Below are 14,349 nucleotides of genomic sequence, written 5' to 3' on the forward strand. Positions count from 1 at the left end.
CTAATTTTTTAAATATTCCAAAACAAAGAAAAATTACCATTGGAGACGTTTTGGAGTCACTTTACTTACCGTACCACATACCTATTCCTTTCCGGAGTCTGAAACGTACCTGAGATATAACGTTTGATTCTTTAACCATTTACCACCTTCAGATTTGTGCCTTCAGCATTATTGATCTTGATGGCACCGGAACAATAGACCTCCTCGATAATGTAAGGACCTTCCCATTTAGAGAGAAGTTTTCCTGTAAAAAATCTTAAATGAGAGTTGTATAGCAAAACATGATCACCTACATTAAACTCACACTTTTGTATCCTCTTGTCATGACATTTTTTTTAAATAACTTGGCATTCTCATAGGCTTGGGTTCTCCATTCATCAAGTGAGCTAATGTCAAATAACCTCTTCTCACCGGCAAGTTTGAAATCATAATTGATATCTTTGATTGCCCATTATGCTTTATGTTCTAGTTCAAGAGGTAAGTGACATGCCTTTCCATAAACCATTTTATACGGAGACATACCCATAGGGTTCTTATAAGCAGTTCTATAAGCCCATAATGCATCATCAAGTTTCTTAGACCAATTCTTTCTGGATCTATTAACAGCCTTTTGCAAAATCAATTTAATCTCTCTATTGCTCAATTCTACTTGACCACTAGTCTGAGGATGATATGGAGATGCAATTATATGGTTAACATCATATTTGGCAAGCATTTTATGGGAAGCACCATGAATAAAATGTGAACCACCATCAGTCATTAAATATCTAGGGACTCCAAACCTCGGAAAAATAACTTCTTTAAGCATCTTAATAAAAGTGTTATGATCAGCACTACTAGTTGGAATAGCTTCTACCCACTTAGTAACGTAATCAACAACAACTAAAATATGTGTATACCCATTAGCGGATGGAAAAGGTACCATATAATCAAAGCCCCAAACATCAAATGGTTCAATAACAAGTGAATAATTCATAGGCATTTTCTCACGTCTACTAATATTGCCAATTCTCTAGCATTCATCACGAGACAAGACAAACTTATGAGCATCCTTGAAGAGAGTAGGCCAATAAAAACTAGATCGCAATACCTTATGTGCAGTTCTATCTTCAACATGGGGTCCTCTGTAAGCCTCAGAGTGGCACTTGCATAGGATCTATTCTTGTTCATGCTCAGGTACACAACGTCTAATAACACCATCTACTCATTCTTTATAAAGGTGTGGGTCATCCCAAAAGTAATGTCTTAAATTATAGATAAACCTTTTCTTTTGCTGGTATGTGAAATTAGGTTGTATATTAGCAATGATGTAATTAGCATAATCAGCATACCATGGAGTGTTACGAGAAGCATTTATGACAGCTAATTGATCATCAGGAAAGCTATCATCAATAGGCAGTGGGTCATCAAGAACATTTTGTAACCTAGACAAGTTGTCTGCAACAGGGTTCTCAGCTCCCTTTCTATCAATAATATGCAAATCAATTCTTGTAACAAGAGAACCCATCAAATAAGTCTATGTTTAGCATATTTCTTTTCCATAAGATATTTAATAGCAGCATGATCAGTGTGAACAGTTACTTTGGAATCAACAGTATAAGATCTGAACTTATCACAAGCGAATACAACTGCTAAAAAATCTTTTTCAGTAGTAGCATAATTTCTCTGGGCACGGTCTAGAGTTTTACTAGCATAATGAATAGCATTCAATCTCTTATCAACTCTTTGCCCTAGAACAGCACCAACAACATAATCACTAGCATCACGCATAATTTGAAAGGGTAAATTCCAATCAGGTGGCCGAACAATAGGTGCAGAAATCAAGGCTTTCTTAAGTATTTCAAATGCTTCTACACAATCATCATCAAAAACAAAAGGAACATCTTTTTGCAAGAGCTTAGTGAGAGGCCTAGAAATTTTAGAGAAGTCCTTAATAAACCTCTTATAGAAACCAACATGGCCAAGGAAACTTCTTATACCTTTGATATCTTTAGGACACGACATCTTTTCAATAGCATCTACCTTAGCTTTATCAACTTCAATACCTCTTTCAGAAATCTTATGCCCCAAGACAATACCTTCATTAACCATAAAGTGGCACTTATCCCAATTAAAAACAAGATTAGTTGCTTCACATCTCTACAGAACTCGATCAATGTTGCTGAAGCAATTATCAAAAGAAGTTCCGTAAACAGAGAAATCATCCATGAAAACCTCAACAATCTTTTCACAGAAGTTAGAGAATATAGTAGTCATACATCTTTGAAAGGTAGCAGGCGCATTGCATAAACCAAAGGTCATATGTCTATAAGGAAAAGTGCCGAAAGGGCAAGTAAAAGTGGTCTTTTCTTGGTCCTCTTTTGACACGGGTATTTGAGAGAAACCAGAATAACCATCTAGAAAGCAAAAATGCATATGTTTGGATAGTATTTCTAGCATTTGATCAATACAAGGTAGAGGGTAATGATCTTTTCTAGTAGCTTTGTCTAATTTGCGAAAATCAATTACCATTCTATAACCTGTAACAATTCTTTGTGGAATCAATTCATTCTTATCATTAGGAACAATAGTAATACCTTCCTTCTTAGGGACACAATGAATAGGACTTACCCACCTACTATCAGCAATAGGATAAATTATACCTTCCTCCAGAAGCTTTAGTATTCATTTCTTACCACTTCCTTCATCTTGGGATTTAACCATCGTTGGTGATCAATAACTGGTTTAGCATCAGGCTCCAAATTAATTTTGTGCTGACATAGAGTGGGACTAATGCCCTTAAGATCATCAAGAGTATATCCAATAGCAGGACAGTGCTTCTTCAAAGTTTTCAATAATTTCTTTTCTTCATGCTCTGAAAGGTTAGCGCTAATAATAACATGATATATCTTCTTTTCAACAAAATAAGCATACTTCAAAGTATCAGGTAATTGTTTAAGCTCAAACATGGGATCACCCTTGGGTGGAGGAGGATCCCCAAGGATTTCAATAGGCAAATTGTGTTTCAAAACATGCCCTTGAGTAAAGAATATTTCATCTAATTCCTTTCTTTCATTCATAAACATGTCACTTTCATGGTCTAGCAAATATTGTTATAAAGATCAGTAGGAGGCACGGCAATAGAAGCAAGACCAATAATTTCATCCTTACTAGACAATTCTTTATGATGGGGTTGTCTACGAAATTTAGAGAAATTAAAATCATGAGACATATCTCCAAAACTTACAGTAACAATTTCCTTCTCACAGTATATCTTAGCATTAACAGTATTCAAGAAAGGTCTACCAAATATAATGGGACAAAAATCATATTGTGGTGAAGCAAGAACAAGAAAATCCGTAGGGTATTTTATTTTTCCCACACAAGACTTCAACATCTCTAACAATCCCAATTGCTGATATAGTATCTCTATTGGCAAGCTTAATAGTAACATCAATATCTTATATCTCAGCAGGTGCAATATCATTCATAATTTCTTTATATAAAGTAAAAGGAATTGCACTCACATTAGCACCCACGTCACATAAGCCATGATAACAACGATCTCCAATTTTAACAGAAACAACAAGCATGCCAACAACGGGTCTATGTTTATCTTTAATATCGGGTTTAGCAATCCTAGCAGCTTCATCACAGAAATAAATAACATGCCCATAAATATTATCAACCAAGAGATATTTAACCATAGCAATATAGCGGGTGTAGGTGTTCTAGTATAACTCTTACAAACCACAGTTGAAGCTTTGGCATGTTCCTTTATTCTAACAGGAAAATGTGGTTTCTCAATATAAGCAGTAGGAACAATAGGATCAACATTATAAGTAATAGTTTCTTCTTCAACTTTAATAGGTTCTACTACTTTCACTTCAATGGGAGGATGATATTTAAACCACTTCTCCTAAGGGAGATCAACATGGGTAGCAAAAGATTCACAGAAAGAAGCTACTATCTCATAGTCAAGTCCATATTTAGTGCTAAAATCACGAAAAACATTGGTGTCCATGAAAGATTTAACACAATCAAACTTAAGGTTTATACCTGACTCCTTATTGAGTTCCCAATCTTCAGAGTTGCATTTAATTATTACTAATAAATCCCATTTGAATTCAATAGTCTTCTCCATACAAGAACCAGTACAAGAAGTATCGAGCATGGATTGATCATTACGAGAAAGCCGAGCATAAAATTTCTGAATATAATTTCTTTTGAGAGCTCATGATTGGGGCATGAATATAACATTGACTTAAGCCTCCCCCAAGCTTGAGCAATACTTTCTCCTTCACGAGGCCAAAAATTATAAATATAATTCTGATCACGATGAACCAAATGCATAGGATAAAACTTCTGATGAAATTCCAATTTAAATCGGTTGTAGTTCCATGATCCGATATCATCACATAGCCTATACCATGTCAATGCCTTTCCCTTTAAAGATAAAGGGAGGACCTTCTTCTTGACTACATCCTCGGGCAAACCTGCAAGCTTAAATAATCCACAAACTTCATCCACATAGATTAGATGCATATCAGGGTGTAATGTTCCGTCTCCTGCATAAGGATTAACTAGCAGTTTCTCTATCATACCCAAAGGAATTTCATAATAAATTTTTCAGTAGGTTCAGTAGGTTGAGGGGAAACTCTTTGCCCTTCTGGTCAGGGTGAAGATACCCCGAGCAAACCCCTCAAAGGGTTATTTCCATAGTAACAACTGACAGCAAATTTTAGCAAACTATAAAAATGTTTCCTTACCAAATTCCACTCACCAAAGGCACTTCACTCCCCGGCAACGGCGCCAGAAAAGAGTCTTGATGACCCAAAAGTATAGAGGATCTATCATAGTCCTTTCAATAAGTAAGAGCATCGAACCCAACGAGGAGCATAAGGAAATGACAAGCGGTTTTTAGCAAGGTATTCTGCAAGCACTGAAATTATTGGTAACAGATAGTTGTGTGATAAGATAATTCGTAACGGGTAACAAGTAAAAAAAGTAAATAAGGTGCAGCAAGGTGTCCCAATCCTTTTTGTAGCAAAGGACAAGCCTGGACAAACTCTTATATAATGCAAAGCGCTCTCGAGGACCCATGGGAATTATTGTCAAGCTAGTTTTCATCATGCTCATATGATCCGCGTTCGTTACTTTGATAATTTGATATGTGGGTGGACAGGTGCTTGGGTACTGCCCTTCCTTGGACAAGTGTCCCACTTATGATTAACCCCTCTCGCAAACATCCGCAACTATGGAAGAAGAATTAAGATAAATCTAACCATAGCATGAAACATATGGATCCACATCAGCCCCTTACAAAGCAACACATAAACTAGGGTTTAAGCTTCTGTCACTCTAGCAACCCATCATCTAATTATTACTTCCCAATACCTTCCCCTAGGCCCAAATCATGGTGAAGTGTCATGTAGTTGATGTTCACATAACACCACTAGAGGAGAGACAACATACATCTCATCAAAATATCGAACGAATACCAAATTCACATGATTACTAATAACAAGACTTCTCCCATGTCCTCCGGAACAAATGTAACTACTCAAAAAGCATGCTCATGTTCATAATCAGAGGAGTATTAATTATCATTAAGGATCTGAACATATGATCTTCCATCGAATAAACAAACTAGCATCAACTACAAGGAGTAATCAACACTACTAGCAACCCACAGGTACCAATCTGAGGTTTTGAGACAGAGATCGGATACAAGAGATGAACTAGGGTTTGAGAGGAGATGCTGATGGTGAAGATGTTGATGGACATTGACCCCCTCTCGATGAGAGGATCGTTGGTGATGACGATGGCTTCGATTCCCCCCTCTGAGAGGGAAGTTTCCTCGGCAGAACAGCTCCGCCAGAGCCCTAGATTGGTTCTGCCCAAGTTCCGCCTCGAGAAGACGGCACTTCATCCTGAAAGATTCCTCTTGATTTTTTCCAAGTCAAAACACACCATATAGCAGATGGGCATCTGGGGCCTGCCAAGTGGCCCACGAAGCAAGGGCGTGCCCCCCACCCTTGTGGATGGCTGGTGGCACCCCTCTGGTGCTTTCTCCGCCCAATATGTTTTATATATTCCAAAATAATTCTTCCTGAAGTTTCAGGACTTTGGGAGTTGTGCAGAATAGGTCTCTAATATTTGCTCCTTTTCCATTCCAGAATTCCAGCTGTCGGCATTCTCCCTCTTCATGTAAACCTTATAAAACAAGAGAGAGAAAAGGCATAAGTATTGTGATATAATGTGTAATAACAACCCGTAATGCAATAAATATCAATATAAAAGCATGATGCAAAATGGGCGTATCACATACTTGCGTGGACCATCATTCTTAGCAAGCTCACGGAACATGTCCTTATCTCCGGTCATATGATCAGTACATCCACTATCGACCACTCCTTTCCACCGGCCATGTAACCACGTAAGTTAGCCATAAGACCAAAGTGTCTCATTGACTCATCAAGATCAAAGTCACTATCACCATCCTCGTCATAATATCCATGTTCAACATCATCATGTGAATGGTCATCACCTAGAGAGAGTGATTCATTAGACTTATGACCATGACAATGTGCATGTTTATGAATTCTAATAATTTGCTAAATGATGCTATTGATGACTCCAACATCACCTTTGGCACGCATAAGTTCACAAAGCTCAAATAGACAATCATCAAATTTAGGATCACCCGAATCCAATTTTTGAAAAGCAACGGACTTTTGAAGAATCTCATCTATATTTTTCAAGGAATAGTTTGAAAAGCACTCCTCAAGATATTTCCATATAGTATAAGCACATTCAAATGTAGGCAAGCATACAAGAAAATTTCGAGGCAATCCTCTAATGATAAGATCAATAGTTCTAAGATTGCGGGTCATGTCAAGATACTCATCGGGGGTAGGATGCAAGGGATCAATGAGGGGGGTAAATGAGGGATAGTGTTATACTTGTTCAAGTCATATTCATTAAAAATCTCAAGCATCTCATTCTTCCAAGAATTATAGAACTCTCCGTCAAGCATAGGCACTCTATGTCTAATACTCTCGATCATAGACTCATCCATCTTCCTCCAATGGAGATTAAACCAAAGCAATGGATACCAATGCTTTCATACCAATTGAAAGGATCGAGAAGAGGGGTCTAGAGGGGGGTGATTAGAACCTTAACAAGCAAAAGTGGTAGTTTTTAAGTTCTTCAAGTTAAGGTGAATCTTTAGCACAAGTTTAAGCATTCACAATACATTTCAAGCAAGCATGGCAATAGTATGTGCAGCAGAAAGAGTAAAGCATGCTAATTGTAAGAAAGTAAAGGGATGGGATTGGAGTGTGCAAACGCAATGAAGACACAGAGATTTTTGGCATGATTCCGATAGGTGGTGCTATTGTACATCCACGTTGATGGATACTTCAACCTACAAAGTCTAACACTTGCACGAGTTCACTGAGGGCTCCACCCACGAAGGGTCCACGAAGAACCAACCTTGTCTATCCCACCATGGCCATCGCCCATGAAGGACTTGCCTCACTCGGTTAGATCTTCGGGAAGTAGGCGATCTCCTTGCCCTTACAAACTTCTTGGTTCAACTCCACACTTGACGGAGGCTCCCAAGCGACACCTAACCAATCTAGGAGACACCACTCTCCAAAAGGTAATAGATGTTGTGTTGATGATGAACTCCTTGCTCTTGTGCTTCAAATGATAGTCTCCCCAACACTCAACTCCCTCTCACATATTTGGATATGGTGGATAGATGATTTGAGTGGAAAGCAACTTGGGGAAGGCTACAAATCAAGATTCTTGTGGTAGAATTGGTATATCTTGATCTCAACACATGAGTAGGTGGTTCTCTCTTAGAAAATGTATGCTGGCAGTGTAGGCACGTTCTGATGGCTCTCACACATATGGAGAAGGGGGTGGAGGGGTATGTATATCCTCCACACAAAATCCAACCATTACACACATTTGTACCCAACTCGGTCAGAACGAATAGAAGAACTCGGTGAGAGCGATTTAGTTCAAAAAGTGAACGTTGGGAATCTCGATGGGACAGACTGGAACAACTCGGTGGGACCGATGTGCTAGGGCTTAGGGAAAACATAAAATCGGTGGCACCGATTGTACAACTCGGTAAGACCGAAGTGAAGCAATAAGGAAACAGAGAAAATGTCAATCCAACTCGGCGAGACCGATCGCTATTTCAGCAAGACCGAAATAATTGCAATATGCAATAGAGAGTTGGCAATGCCATCTCGGTGAGACCGAGATCCATATCAGTGTGACCGAACTGTTAGGCTTTCTGGCAGTGGCTATGTCATATTAACTTAGTGGCTCCGGATAGAAAGAATCGGTGGGGCTGAGTTGGAGTTGAGGGTTTTGACATATTTGGAATGAGAAAGTGGTTGAGGGATTTGGAGCATATCACTAAGCATTTGAGCAACCAAGCCATTAAGAAAAACCTCATCCCCTTTTAATAGTATTGGCTTTCCTATGAATTCAATGTGGTCTTGGATCACTAAAATATAAATGAAGAGTCTTGAGCTTTTCCCTATGCATGTCCTAGACACCTTGAAGGGGTTCCACATCCTCTTGTCCTTTCCACGCCATTGTTGAACTTGTCTGAAATACACTAGATAAAAGCATTAGTCCAACAAGAGATATATTGACATTAATTACCAAAATTACCCAGGGAGCACTTGTGCTTTCACCCCTGGACTTTTAGGTAATTCATTCACGAATCATATTTAAGTCAAACAAATGCGTTTCTAAATCATCCATATCTTTTAAGACGTAACTCCTATTTGAACATGTTATCTATGAAATTTGATTAGAAAAATATGTAAAATATGAATATGAGATTATTTTTACATGTTAAGTATTTTTCAATATTATTTTGGAAGATATTTAAGTCAAACAAATGATTTTCTAAATTACCTGTATCTTTTAAACCGTAACTCTGATTTTAACTTGGTATATATGAAATTTGATTAGAAAAATATGTGGAATTTGAATATGATGTTAATTTTACCTGTTAAATATTTTTTAAATATTTTTTGGAAGCAAACTTATAATCTATAGCGCACGATCCGTTTTTCTTTCGTACCGGCGGCAATCCAGATTACAAATAAACACCCACTATAACCATATAGGGAAAACAAAACATCGATAACTACACATGCATACCTTTGAAAAACATCACAGGGGAGAACAACAGATTTCTCATCGTGAGAGTGAGAGAAAGAGAGAGATAGATAGATAGATAGATAGATAGATAGATAGATAGATAGATAGATAGATAGATAGATAGGTAGATAGAGAGAGAGACCTTAGGATGAACCACATTCAAACACATTTTGGTTTGTGTGAACACTGAGGCCACCACTGGCAAGGGTGAGAAGGAGGATAAGCGGCAATACAAATATGGTGCCTCGCTAAAATAAAGAATATGGACCTATTTGTGGTCTTGAGTGATGGTTGTTGGGTTAAGAGCATGTGTTATGTTTTTTATCCCGTTGCAACGCACGGGCTCTTTTGCTAGTCATACAAAAATTATAATTCTTTGGGATGTATCAGGGGAGGGGCGCCATCTGAGGAGCTCAGACGCTCCCTTTGCGGCACCCTCAACATCTTGATAATGACCGGACGATCTACAATAAACTCACAACATTAAATCACACCAGGACAAGGTAATAGGATCAAAGAACGACTACTAGGATTAGAGGTCACAAATCGGAGCTTGGACCAAGCAGGAACCCACTATCGCTCAAAAATTTGCAGTGACTATGCTTCCGCAAGACACGGGGCAGACCTGCGGGGTTATCCGTCACCATGCGTTGGTAGCCTAAAGTGAAAGATGTAACCCTAACAATTAGGAGAAGAGGCATTAGGAGAAATCATTGGGAAGACGTACAGACGGAGAAATAATCACACAAAGAAGAAAATGAAAGCATACCAAGCATCCAGGGAAAGGAGGAGCGGCCTTCCTCGCTTGTGGGTCCTCAGAACCATTCATGGCTGTGGGGATTAGGTTGTCCACTAGCACATCCGAATTGGGCCAACCTATGAAGTCATAGAAGCACCCCTGGAAATACAATTAGTTAAACACATTTATGAAGGCATTAAGTAAGCAACATATCTAAGAACAATATGATAAAATGGCTCGCCACCAAGATCTTCGTTCTCTCACCCTTGTCCATGCCAACAAGAGCCATGGGCGGAAGTGTTCCTCATCTTCCAAAAATCCCTCGGTTGAACTATCTTGCTCACCCGGGTCATGATGCCATCATTTGGAAGAGCCTCAAAAGGGTTTGCTAAGAAGATTTCATATGATAAAGCACGAGAAGCGATCCACACCACGAAAATGCAGGAGAGAAGTCAGCAAAAGGCAAATCATTTTCGTCCTAGTCGAGATGGAGACCGCCTTATAAAGCCACAAGGGGAGCACAAAGTGCGCCTCATCCCACGAGAGCGCCTCATGCAAGAGCACAAGTGTGCCCCCTTGTGGAACACATGTGTGCTTCACGCGGGAGCACAAGGTGCGCCTCATCCCACGAGAGCGCAAGTTAGTTCAGCTAGGAAGTTAGTACAATATGTTTGAAAGCACATGTTAGTTCACTTTGGGAGCACATGTGTGCTTCACCCCACCAGAGCACAAGTTATTACACTTGGGAGAAAATGTTAGTACAAATTGGGAGCACATATTAATTCACTCTGGGAGCATAGGTGTGCTTCACACAGAGCATCATGTGGGCTTCACCCGTCGGAGCACAAATTAGTTTGCTTGGTAGCACATATTAGTACAGTGTGAGAACACGAGTTAGTAGAGTTTTGGAGCACAAATTTTGCCAAAAAAATCGTCAAAACCTATTAACATGGGAAATAGTTTTAAAGATCTCGGCATAAGAAATTAAATAATGAAAATAGTTTGTAATTTAGATGCATGGTTCATGAGATATGTCGTTTAAAAATGGATCTAAGAAAAAAAAGAACAAATAGCCAGCCTCCCAAAACTTAGCACATATGAGAAAATCCATCAAAATATTTTGGTACCGACACATAGGCTCCAAATGACCCTATACTATATTTTTTAGGGGAAAACATATACTTTATTGATCGAATTCCACATAGAGTGAGATAATGCTTACATTATGTGCCTGACCAAAGTCATATGTGGTTTGTTGGTTAGTTCCAAAAACTTAGCACAAATTTGATACGCGAGGCCCACTCCAAATTTCAAGTCATTCGGAATCTGAGCAGCTCTCAGCAAAAAAGACAAATCGGACCAAAACAGTACATGAACAGTAAACATATTTACAAACCCCCAATTTGTTTTTTTGCTGAGAGCTCCTTAGATGTCCGAATGATTTGAAAATTGGAGTGGACCTCACGCATAAAATTGTCTACCGCACAATTGTTTTTGAAAATTTTCTATTATTTGTTTTGATTTTTTTTCGTCAACGTGGGTGCAGAGATGGATTTTCTCCTATACCATGTAGCGACCCGACCTCAGATGGTCAAGTCTCTATACATAAATGTCATCCCTGGATCGGTAATCCTGACACACACAATACTCGAAGGATTTATAACAGAGTAGCAATCACACACTTATTACATCGATAGTCTCAAAGAGAACTTATTACAATAATATGGCTTAATGCCATCTAAATATGATAACAGCGGAAGGCTTGGAAGATAAAGTGAGTCCATCAACTCCAACGGCATAGCTGAGTGCACGACAAACGACCTAGTGCACCTTACTCTTCGTCTAAAGAGTCTACAACATGATATGTTGTAGCCCGAAAACGGGTCAGCACATGGAATATGATGGCAATATAACACAGTAGAGTGATACGTCTCCGTCGTATCTACTTTTCCAAACACTTTTGCCCTTGTTTTGGACTCTAACTTGCATGATTTGAATGGAACTAAACCGGCCTGACGTTGTTTTCAGCAGAATTGCATGGTGTTATTTTTGTGCAGAAATAAAAGTTCTCGGAATGACCAGAAAATCAACGGAGAATATTTTTGAAATATATAAAAAATACTGGAAGAAGAATCCACGTCAGGGGGCCCACACCCTGTCCACGAGGGTGGGGGCGCGCCTACCCCCTTGGGCGCGCCCCCTGCCTCGTGGGGCCCCTGATGCTCCATCGACCTCAACTCCAACTCCATATATTCGTGTTCGGGGAGAAAAAAATCACAGAGAAGGATTCATCGCGTTTTACGATACGGAGCCGCCGCCAAGCCCTAAACTCTCTCGGGAGGGCTAATCTGGAGTCCATTCGGGGCTCCGGAGAGGGGAATCCGTCGCCATCGTCATCATCAACCTTCCTCCATCACAAATTTCATGATGCTCACCGCCGTGCATGAGTAATTACATCGTAGGATTGCTAGATGGTGATGGGTTGGATGATATTTATCATGTAATCGAGCTAGTTTTGTTAGGGTTTGATCCCTAGTATCCACTATGTTCTGAGATTGATGTTGCTATGACTTTGCTATGCTTAATGCTTGTCACTAGGGCCCAAGTGCCATGATTTTAGATCTGAACCTATTATGTTTTCATGAATATATGTGAGTTCTTGATCCTATCTTGCAAGTCTATAGTCACCTATTATGTATTATGATTCCAACCCCGAAGTGACAATAATCAGGACCATTACCGGTGATGACCGTAGTTTGAGGAGTTCATGAATTCACTATGTGTTAATGCTTTGGTCTGGTACTCTATTAAAAGGAGGCATTAATATCCCTTAGTTTCCAATAGGACCCCGCTGCCACGGGAGGGTAGGACAAAAGATGTCATGCAAGTTCTTTTCCATAAGCACGTATGACTGTATTCGGAATACATGCCTACATTACATTGATGAACTGGAGCTAGTTCTGTGTCACCCTATGTTATAACTATTGCATGATCAATCGCATCCGACATAATTCTCCATCACCGATCCATTGCCTACGAGCTTCTCATATATTGTTCTTCGCTTATTTACTTTTTCGTTGCTATTGTTACAATCACTACAAAACCAAAAAATATTACTTTGCCACCGTTACCACTACTATCATATTACTTTGCTACTAAACAATTTGCTGCATATATTAAGTTTCCAGGTGTGGTTGAATTGACAACTCATATGCTAATACTTGAGAATATTCTTTGGCTCCCCTTGTGTCGAATCGATAAATTTGGGTTCAATACACTACCCTCGAAAACTGTTGTGATCCCCTATACTTGTGGGTTATCAAGACTATTTTTTGGCGCCGTTGCCGGGGATCATAGCTCTATTCTTTGAGTCACTTGGGATTTATATCTGCTTATCACTATGAAGAACTTGAAAGATCAAAGAACCAAGATTTTTCCCTCAACTACGAGAGGAGGTAAGGAACTGCCATCTAGCTCTGCACTTGATTCACCTTCTGTTTTGAGTAAACTTGCGACACCTACACATGCTATTGATTCTGATAGGTTGCATGTTATTGATGATGCCACTTCTGCTTTGCATGATACTTATGATGAAACTACTTCTATGCGTGATAATAATGTGCCACTAGGTGAATTTCTTGATGAACAACTTGTTAGGGCTAGAGAGAATGAGATTATTGAACCCGGTAATATTGATGAAAGTGATGATGAAGATTCTCCCCCTAGATATGAATTGCATGTTGTTCCTCAGGGTTATGTTATGTATGAAGAAACTTCTAGAGACTTTCTTGCTTGCAATGATAGATCTCATCTTAAGAAATTATTTGCTAAGCTTAAAGAAAAATCTTTGAATGCTAGAATGAAATATGACCCTGCTTTTGCTACTTCACCTATCTTTATTACTGATAAGGATTATGATTTCTCTGTCGATCCTGAGTTAATTACTTTGGTTGAATCTGATCCTTTTTATGGTTATGAATCTGAAACTGTTGTGGCACATCTTACTAAATTAAATGATATAGCCACCCTCTTTACACATGATGAGAAAACTCGCTATTACTTTATCCTTAAGTTGTTTCCGTTCTCATTAAAGGGTGATGCTAAAACATGGTTTAATTCTCTTGATCCTGGTTGTGTGCGTAGTCCCCAGGATATGATTTATTACTTCTCTACTAAATATTTCCCCGCTCATAAGAAACAAGCTGCTTTAAGGGAAATATATAATTTTGTGCAAATTGAAGAAGAGAGTCTCCCACAAGCTGGGGGGGGCTTCTCCGATTACTTAATGCTTTGCCTGATCATCCTCTCAAGAAAAATGAAATACTTGATATCTTTCATAATGGACTAACCGATACTTCCAGAGACCACCTGGATAGTTGTGCTGGTTGTGTTTTCAGGGAAAGAACTGTTGATCAAGCTGAATTGCTATTGAA

Source organism: Triticum aestivum, chromosome 7A (assembly GCF_018294505.1).
Source record: "Triticum aestivum cultivar Chinese Spring chromosome 7A, IWGSC CS RefSeq v2.1, whole genome shotgun sequence".
Classification (NCBI taxonomy): domain Eukaryota; kingdom Viridiplantae; phylum Streptophyta; class Magnoliopsida; order Poales; family Poaceae; genus Triticum; species Triticum aestivum.